The sequence below is a fragment of the Gracilinanus agilis genome, chromosome 3 (assembly GCF_016433145.1).
Source record: "Gracilinanus agilis isolate LMUSP501 chromosome 3, AgileGrace, whole genome shotgun sequence".
Taxonomy (NCBI): domain Eukaryota; kingdom Metazoa; phylum Chordata; class Mammalia; order Didelphimorphia; family Didelphidae; genus Gracilinanus; species Gracilinanus agilis.
This window is the reverse complement of record NC_058132.1, coordinates 2,861,295-2,870,870: the sequence shown is the minus strand read 5'-3', so window position 1 is coordinate 2,870,870 and position 9,576 is coordinate 2,861,295.

Genomic DNA, 9,576 nt, shown 5'->3' with positions numbered 1-9,576 from the left:
GCTGATGACACAAGATCTGTCAGCTTCTATATCAAAGGATCAGAAAGGTTGTGTGACTGTCTGTCTTTGTGTACATCTATGTCTGTGAGCGTGTGTCTGTGTATCTGTGTGAGTGTGTGGGAGTGAGTCTGTGTGTGTGTGAGTGTGACTGAGTGTGTGTATATGTGCGTGTGACTCTGTCTTTGTATATATCTATGTCTGTGAGTGTACGTCTTTATGTGAGTTTGTGACTGAGTTTGTCTGTGTGCATGTGCGTGTGACTATGTCTGTGAATGTGTGTCTGTGTATCTGTGTGAGTGTGTGTGTATGTGTGTGTGATGTATTATTTAGATAAGTTGTGGGGTTCCATTTAGAGGTATTTGGGGCTCATTTGAGCTTTTAAGTGACAAACTTCCTGTGGACACTGTAAGAGGGAGATTTTTAGGTATTTATAGATATATATTTAAAGTGTGGCCACCAGGAATCAAATATTCAGACTGATTCCATAATTAAAATAGACCCAAGTCAGTGTCCAGTTTAAGGTAGTTTATTTACAATTAGGAAGGTAAAAGGTAGGGAAATAGAGAAAGGGAGAGACTAGTCCAGGCCTGCAGAGGCCTGGACAGAGAGAGAGGGTTAAAAGGCTAATTAAACTAGGCTACAAGCCACAAGACCTTAGAAAATCAGAGAGGCTAGAAGCCTACTTAAGGCAGAGTTTGGAAAACGCCAAGGTAGGCCAAGGAAGTCAGCCTAACTTACCCACGTGACCATTCAGAGTGGAAGCAGTCTGAGGTCTCAGCAGAGATCCTTCAGCACCAAGTTCAAAGCAGGAACTGCCTGCACTAGGAAGTCACTAACATACTTGAAGAGATGGTGTCTCTCGTCACTTCCCATGGGTCCACCTCTAATTCAAGTGGACAAATGGCAGCTTCTACACTGATTTGGACGGCCCAAAGGGCCGTCCCTTGTTCTTGATTTGTTACTTATTGTCCCTGTGGGTACAATAAGTCTGTGACCAGTCTTTTTCACTGGATCTCAGGGGGGAAATGTGTTATTTATTTATTTTTTAATAAACATATATTAATATTTATATTTTAGAAAAGTTAACAAGCTTACATGATTTATGCTCTTACTTTCCCCTTCACCCCCAAATCTCCCCCCCTCCCCTGGCCAATATGCATTTCCACTGGTTTTACCATGTGTCAAGACCTATTTCCAAATTGTTGATAGTTACATTGGTGTGGTACTTTCGATCCCCAGTCATATCCTCATCAACCCATGTATTCAAGTAGTTGGTTTTCTTCTTTGTTTCCTCTCCTGCAGTTCTTCCTCTGAATGTGGGTAGCATTCTTTACCATAAGTCCCTCAGAATTGTCCTGGGTCATTGCATTGCTGCTAGTACAGAAGTCCATTGCATTCTATTTTACCATAGTATATCAGTCTCTGTGTATAATGTTCTTCTGGCTCTGCTCCTTTCGCTCTGCATCAATTCCTGGAGGTCATTCCAGTTCACATGGAATTCCTCCAGTTTATTATTCCCTTTAGCACAATAGTATTCCATCACCAGCATATACCACAATTTGTTCAACCATTCCCCAATTGAAAGGCATGCCCTCGTTTTCCAGGTTTTTCCACCACAAAAAGAGAGGCTACAAATATTTTTGTGCAAGTCTTGAATTTGGCTGTTATATTCCTGGGTGTTGTCTTTTCTGGGTCTATTGTGGAGGGTGATCTATGGATCCTTTCAATGTCTATATTGCCCTCTTGTTGTAGAACTTCAGGGCAATTTTGCTGAATAATTTCTTTTAGTATGGAGTCCAAATTTCTATTAATTTCTGCTTTTTCAGGAAGACCGATGATTTTCAGATTGTTTCTTCTAGACCTGTTTTCTTGATCTGTCACTTTCTCATTGAGATATTTCATGTTTCCTTCTATTTTTTCAGTCTTTTGACTTTGATTTATTTGTTCTTGCTGTCTTGATAGATCATTGGCTTCTACTTGCCCAATTCTTGTCTTTAGAGACTGGTTTTCTGCTATAAGCTTTTGATTTTCCTTTTCAGTTTGGTCTGACCTGTTTTCCAGCTGTTTTATTTTGGTCTACAATTTGCTTATTAATTCTTTTGATTTGGGGGCATCTTTTTCTAATTGCCCAATTCTAGCCTTTAGAGACTGGTTTTCAGCTACAGTCTTTTGGTTTTCCTTTTCAATCTGGTCATTTCTGGCCTTTTATTTACTTGCCTCACTTTCCAATTGTGAAATTCTGCCCTTTAAACTGTTATTTTCTTGCCAGATCTCTTCCATCTTTCTCATGACCTCAGATTTGAACTCTTCAAGACCTTGTGACCCATTTTCATTGTTTTGGGAAGGTTTGGATATGGTTACTTATTTGTTCTCCTCTCCTGTTTGCTGTGTTGCCTGGATTTTTTCTGTGTAAAAATTGTCGAGTGTTAAAGGTTTTTTCTTCTTCATCTTTCTCCTCTGGTTTTCCTGATGATTCTGGCTTGCCATTGTAAGCTGGGTGCCCTCTCAGCTTTATGCTCGCACCCAGGATCTGTCTGCGCTCTTTAGACTCCTGAGATCTCAAGTCTAGTTGTTCTGGGACAAGCCTCCTGGTGGTCTCCTTGCTGGTTCTTCTGCCTGAAGCTCTTTTAACAGTCTCAGGGAGCTGCTTCTGCAGTCAAGCACCTCTCTGCACTGGGTCCCCACTCAAGGTCCACCCCTGCACTCAGAATCAGCCCCTTCATCTGCGCCTTAGTCCGTGCCTTAGCCCGCACCTGTGTCAGCCCCTTTGCCTGTGCCTGGGCTCAGGGTCTGTGTTCAGAGTCCGTGAGTTCTTTAGCCTCTTAGTGGGTCTTAAGTCTTGCTACTTTCAGGAACAAGCCCTGGTGAGCTGCCAATGACTTAATGGGTGCCCCAAACTTGCTCTGAGTCTTGTGTGCTGGCTTTGGCATTGTAGGTGGTATGGGGTGGGGTTGCTCTGCTCGCATTTTCGTGAGAGCTGTTTCACCCCTTTATAGCATGGAAATGTTCGATGCTGCACCCTGTTGTGGGGTCCCTTCTTTCCTCTGGATTTGTTTTTATGTCTTCTTGAGGAGTCCTATATGCGTGGGTTAGGAGAGATCAAACAGCTGCTTTTTACTCTGCCACCATCTTAACCCCAAGAAAATGGAAATGTGTTATTTAAATAAGTTCTGGGGTTCCATTTAGAGGTATTTGGGGCTCATTTGAGCTTTTAAATGACAAATTTCCTATGGACACTTTGAAACTACATTTTCCATGATGCAACAGGTTTTCTGTTTTGGACGTGATGACGTCTTCAATGTAAAGGCCGGCTTTAAATATTGGGAGATTGGGCTTGGCTCTCTGTCTTTTGTACAAAGCAGCCAAAGGGGATAGAAGGTAATGGCAGGCAGTTCGAATAGGTTTTAGCCAGGCATGTGGTCTATTTTATTCTAACAAAAATGGCCTTAATTAAAATATTACTTCTCCTTTTACTGTCTTTACTTATTTTATTTATAACAGTTACTATGTCCATTTGTCTTTGTGTACATCTATGTCTGTGTGTTTGTGTGTATCTCTGTGAGTGTGAGTGTGTCTGTGTCTGTGCAAATCACTTAAAAGGCCTGTTGAAAAGGGAAACACAAGGAAGTGCCCTTGTCATGCTGTGGTGGTGGCTCTGTCTGTAGAAGGAGTGATGACTGGGCTGTGCCTTTCCTTAAAATGAGAGAATGGACCAGGAGGACCAGAGTTAGGAGGCACCAGGGATGCCCCTGCACATACCCCATGGAAGAAGATCTCATCTAGGGCACTGAAGAAGTGCCAAAATGTTTTCCCCAGCCCCAGCTGATGCATTCTCCACCTCCAGCTTCTCCTCCTAGCTCCATTACCCAGGAACCTTTGGATTTTAATATTAATATTCAATAACTATTATATTGAATGAAGATTTACTAATGAGAATTAAAGAGATACCTAGCTATTCAGCCCACTCACCAGAGCAAAAGAGGAAGATGGAGGAGGAGTCTCAGAACTTAAACAAAATGTGACTACGCAGAGGAGCAGGAGAGATTAAAGGGAATTTTGGGAAATATTAAGGGACTTATGGAGGATGAAGTCCAAGATTCAAAATCTCCATTTATACAAACCTCTCTTCCTAGGAGTTTCACTCAATCCACATTTTACACCCAATGTACTTTTTGGAGTTTTACCTGCTGCCCCTGTTGGTATTCTCCTTGTTCTTCATTAGTTCCATGCTTGCTCCACAGTCATTCTCTGCCTCTCACCATGCACAGAGATGCTTTCTCCAGGAGGCTGACATTCTTCTCCTTTCCCCTGACCTCCTCCTCTACTTCCCTAAAGTGACTCAGGAAGATGTTCTGATGCTTGACTTTGCCATAACCACCAAGTTTCTATTTCACATTTCATGAACATTCTTCTGTTGCTGTGTTGATTAGTCATGTCTGACTCTGTGGTTCCATTTGAAGTTTTCTTGGCAGAGATACTGGAGTAGGTCACCATTTCATTCTGTAGGATTTAAATTAATATCCAGTACTCCAAATATTACATTTTATAAAGTTAACTACTAATTACTAGAAGTAAAGGAATAAAAAGGAAATTATCTAGCAAAATAAAACCACATGACTAAATTCTTTTGCTTGTTTAAAATCCCAGCTCCACCAGAGCCAGGACAGGAAGAGAAGAGAGCTAGAGGCGGGGCTGCACCAAAATTATATCCTCCCAATATCAGCATACAACGTGAGAAGGAGAGTGGGGTTCTGGGAATTGAATTATTGGAGTACTGAGATTAATTACACAATCCTCCCCCCCCCCCCGGTGATTCCATTGGGTAAAGAGCATGTAGAAATCTCCCAGATTTACATGCCTAGTTTCCCCATGGAATCAGTACACACACATGGAATCAGTACACAACTTATATCTCTAAACATCTTCAACTAGATGTACATACAATATTGCACTTGCTAAGGGGAAATTACAATAATTTAAGGATGAGAAGGAAATAGGAAAGAAATAGAACAAAACCAATGATTGCTAGGCACATTGACAAAAGCCAATTAGGGGACAATCCCCTTTGGCTTAAGAGTGTACATGCAAAATAAATGCATTCAACCCTCCATAGTTCAAATTCACTACTTCCCAAAGTTCATTCTGGATCTTTTGGTGCTGTGTGAAGTTCCTGCAGGCATCTCCCTGGTGCATTCTCCAAAGAGTTCACTTTCTGGATTCTTGGAGGTAACAAATTTCTTATCCTAAAATTACTCTCAAATAAGAAAAATTTATATAAAACTAGAATTTTAAATTAATTATATAATCCCCTCTAAGGAGGGTGTTGACAAATACATGGATCATCAATTGTTAACAGGAAGTCAAAAACATAAAAAAATCAAATAGAGGAAAAGAAAAAATTGAAATTAAATAGTATATAAAAATTCTGAGTAAGCAAGAATAAACCCATAACAGGTTCTAGAGTTAGGGCCCAATAAAATGATTCATGTCCCATAAGCCTGCATAAGCAATGAAGTAATATTGCACTTACTCATTGGCAGATAGGACTACAGGAAATTGCCATACTATAAGGGAGAAAAAAGGCCTAGATTTTTGTTGCAAATGGGAAATATCATTCCCTGGTCTGATTTTACTTTCACTCTCAGGGATAGGAGAGCCAACATTGTAGCTAGACTGAGATACTTTGTTTGGATCTGGCACAGGGAAGTCCTGCATCTGATGTTCTCAAACAGCTGCTTCCTCAACCCCAAAACAAGTCCTCTGACTTGGTGCAGATTCCCGTCAATCTCACTGAGATTGGTTGGTCTCTGACCTTGTGCTTGTTGGCACTATATCATGGCTCTTTTTTGTGACCTCGTCTCCTAAAATCAGACACAATCATTAATCAAAGTCCCATAACATTTATCAATCAATGGCAAGTTCCCATAGTCTAAAGCTGGGTATGCATTAATAATAGGCTAATGGATATTGTAAACTTATATTAGTGCAAATTAATGGAGTACATTCATCAACTATGTGACAATTAGCAAAGGGGGAAAGGCACAAAAGGTTGTATAGGCAATATGTGACCTCAATGGATCTCTGACAAACCCAGTATCCATAAGGACTAATGGTTTTGCCACGGAAAGGGTTTGCCCAACTGGACTATTGGTTTTTATAGTGGTATTATCTCCATTCCAGGTATAGGACAGTACAAATAAAGACGTAGGATGGTGCAAATAAAAATAGTATAACAGAACATAGAGCTAATAGCCAAAACACGGTAATGTTAAGTGACATTGTATAACAGAATATATTAGATCATTATGTGAACTAAACAAAATAAAATCTTAGAACAAACTATCAACAAATATAATAAATATGACAGGATACAGTCCTTCAGTGTCAAGAGAAGGTACTCTTTCTACATGAGAGCAATGAATCCAAGAGTCTTTTTCTCCAATTTTAATAGCTGTTGAAGTGGTCAACAGGATCCAAAAGGGACCTTCCCAGGCAGGCTGGGTTGCCTCAGTGTGCTGGAAGTTCTTTATATACTCCTTGTCTCCTGGGTTCAGGTCATCATGTGAAAAGTTGGTAGGACCAGCTTGTATAGCAGCTCTGGATTAATGGAGTTCTCGCAGTTTGATTTGTAAATCACCAACTGAAAAATGGCACAGCGGGGGGTCTCCTACTTTAAAATTTTGCGTGTTTGGGGGAGGGGTGGGCCACTTGATTGGGGGAGGGGCAGGCTATAGGTTTGGTGGGAGGGGCAGGGAGGAATAGGCTTCACTGTTGGCCTGAGGGGTGGGCTGTGCACCTGGGGGGAGGGGAAGCACCCACCCACCTGTGCGGAGGGGCAGGCTGCATGCTCTTCACTTCAGAGGCTCTGGTGGTTCTGCCCAGGGCTATCCACACTCTTCTAGTCTCCTAAATGGATGAGCACACATGGAGACAAAAACTTGTAGGGAGCCCCACCTCAGAGAGAGTGAATCGGGTCTTGGCCAGCCTTTCTAAAGCAGCTACTCGAGCCTTGAGAAGTACAGCTGAGGGACTTTTTTTTTCTTTTCTTTTTTTTAATTTTAATTTTGAATATTTTCCCATAGTTACATATTTCATGTTCTTTCCCTCTCCCCTAAACCCCTCTAAACCTCCTCCCCTTAGCTGACACACAATTCCACTGGGTTTTACATGTATCATTGATTAAGACCTAATTCCATATTATTGATAGTTGGACTAGAGTTATCATTTAGCATCTACATCCCCAATAATATCCATTAGCCCATGTGTTCAAGCAGTTGTTTTTCTTCTGTGTTTCTCCTCCCATAGTTCTTCCTCTGAATGTGGCTAGTTTTCTTTCTCATAAGTCCTGAGGAACTTTTCTGACTGGAGTGTCCCTCCTGCTTCGGCTGCTCTTCCCCTACAAGCTGGACTCTCATAGGAAGTACTCAGCAGCGTGTGTCAGGCATTCCATTGTTTCTCAGCATGTGCCAGCTCTAGAAAAGAGAAATAAATCCATGTCCACAGAGATCCTTCTTTCCCTCATAAAGTCTGTGTGAGGGGCAGCTGGGCGGCTCAGGGGATTGAGAGCCATCCTTGAAGCAGGAGGTCCTGGGATCCAATATGGCCTCAGATACTTCCTTTCTGTGTGACCCTGACCAAGACACTTCACCCCATTGCCTGGCCCTTGCCCTGCTTTACCTGGAGCCAAGACACATATGGATTCCAAGATGGAAGGTCAAGGGCTGCTGAAGTCAGAATGATCCACAGATGTAACTTTTTAAAAAGAGCAACATGGGAAGTGGAACCCCAATTTCATTTCTCACTGAACACACTCTGTGTCATCAGGGAAGGGAAAAATCAGTTTTTTATAGAGTAACTCAGAATTTACATTGCCAACTGGTTTGAGGGCTAAAAACAAGAAATCCACTTCCATCTCTTAGCAAGAAAAAGTGCTCGAATGCTCCCATTTTCCAGTTGCATCTCCATGTGTGAATGAACATTGCCACAGTATTCTAGTTATAAACAACAGGTGGTGCAATGGACAGAGTCAATGCTCACTGAGGAATGTAGAGAAACTCATGAAACCAGGCTGCCTGCGTCCACTACCAGTGCAGGTGACCTAATCTCTGCTGAACCCTCACCATGGCAGGACAATCCTTAGATGTCTCCTTCATGGACTTCCCTGTTCCCTTAACCACAGCAGCTTTGCCAAATTGTTCCTGCCTTCTCATGGCTTCCATCTGTAGGAATTAAATTTTAATGGTTTGACTAAAATATATGAAAATTATAAACAATAATGATGGTTGCCGATTTAAAGTATTATTGCTCAAAGTCAAAACGACTTTTAATAGCTTTTATAAAAAGAGGTGGAAAGAGTGAAAGTAGAGAAATACAGAAAGGTAGAGAAGACATTTAGCTTACTTAGGCAAATATAACTCCAGTGCTAGATTCAACCAGGACTTGTTGAACTTCAGCCAGCATTAAACTCTCTCCAGAAGTCAGGAAGGGAAAGCCAGCTATGCTTTATCATATCTTTTATCACTCACCCTTCTCCTACCTTTCCAATCTAATTTCACCTTATTCTATCTCCACAAAGTCTATAATCCAGAGGGAAGGTCCACTTTCTGTTCTAGGAACAAGACACTCTCTTTACTGACTATGCTTACCCTGTGGTCCCCCAGGTCTGGGATGCTCCCTCTGGCTTCTCAAAGTCCCCACTAAAATGCTACCTTCTGCACTAAATCTTTTCTAGTCTTTGAATGTGCTTGCCCCATGGCTTAGTGATTAGCCCCCATTTCTCCTGGACATAGTGAGGTTGGACAGAGTGGTTGCTGTGTTTGCCCCTTCATGAGCTTTCCAAGAGCTGGGGTGTTCCTGGCCTTTCTGCCTATCCCTGGCCTTTACCCTAGGGTCTTGCCTGGAAAAGACATTAACAAACACATTGATTTAAAGACATGCTAGGATGGAGCCCATATTGCATGATCTCACCCTTCTGGGTCAAAGAAAGGAGATTTAATGATCATGAAATCCAACACCCCCATTTTATGAATGAGGAAACTGCTTATACTCAGTGACTTGCCCAGGATCTCAATGCTAAAAAGTGTCTGAAAAACAATCCCAAATCCAGTCCTGCCACAGAGTCTAGTCTGCCTTTCACTACAACCCTTAGAAGTCTCTCATCATAACAGTTCTCACAGGGATTCATTCTCTCACCTCCCTCACCAGGACAGGAGTTTCTTGGGCTCTCTGACTCTCGCATCTGTGTGGCTTCCCCTTGCTGAAAACAGGAGATCAAAGATTCTCTGGGAAGTAGAAGTCCTGGCATGAGGGATAAGGACAGAAAGACAACAAAGAAGAACATGTCATTTAGTCCCCTCAGAAAAGGCACCATTGCCAGCAAATACCACAGGATGCTTCCCAGGAATCCTCCAGGCTACTTTCCATGGTATTTGGTGTTCAGAAATTTGGGGATGGGGACAGTAGAGAACATGTAAGCCATTTGGAATCAGAAAAATTCCATCTTTTTCTGCATTCATAGAAGGATGGACCCAATTATCATTGAGGAATTAGAGACAGCTGATAGTACTATGGAGGACT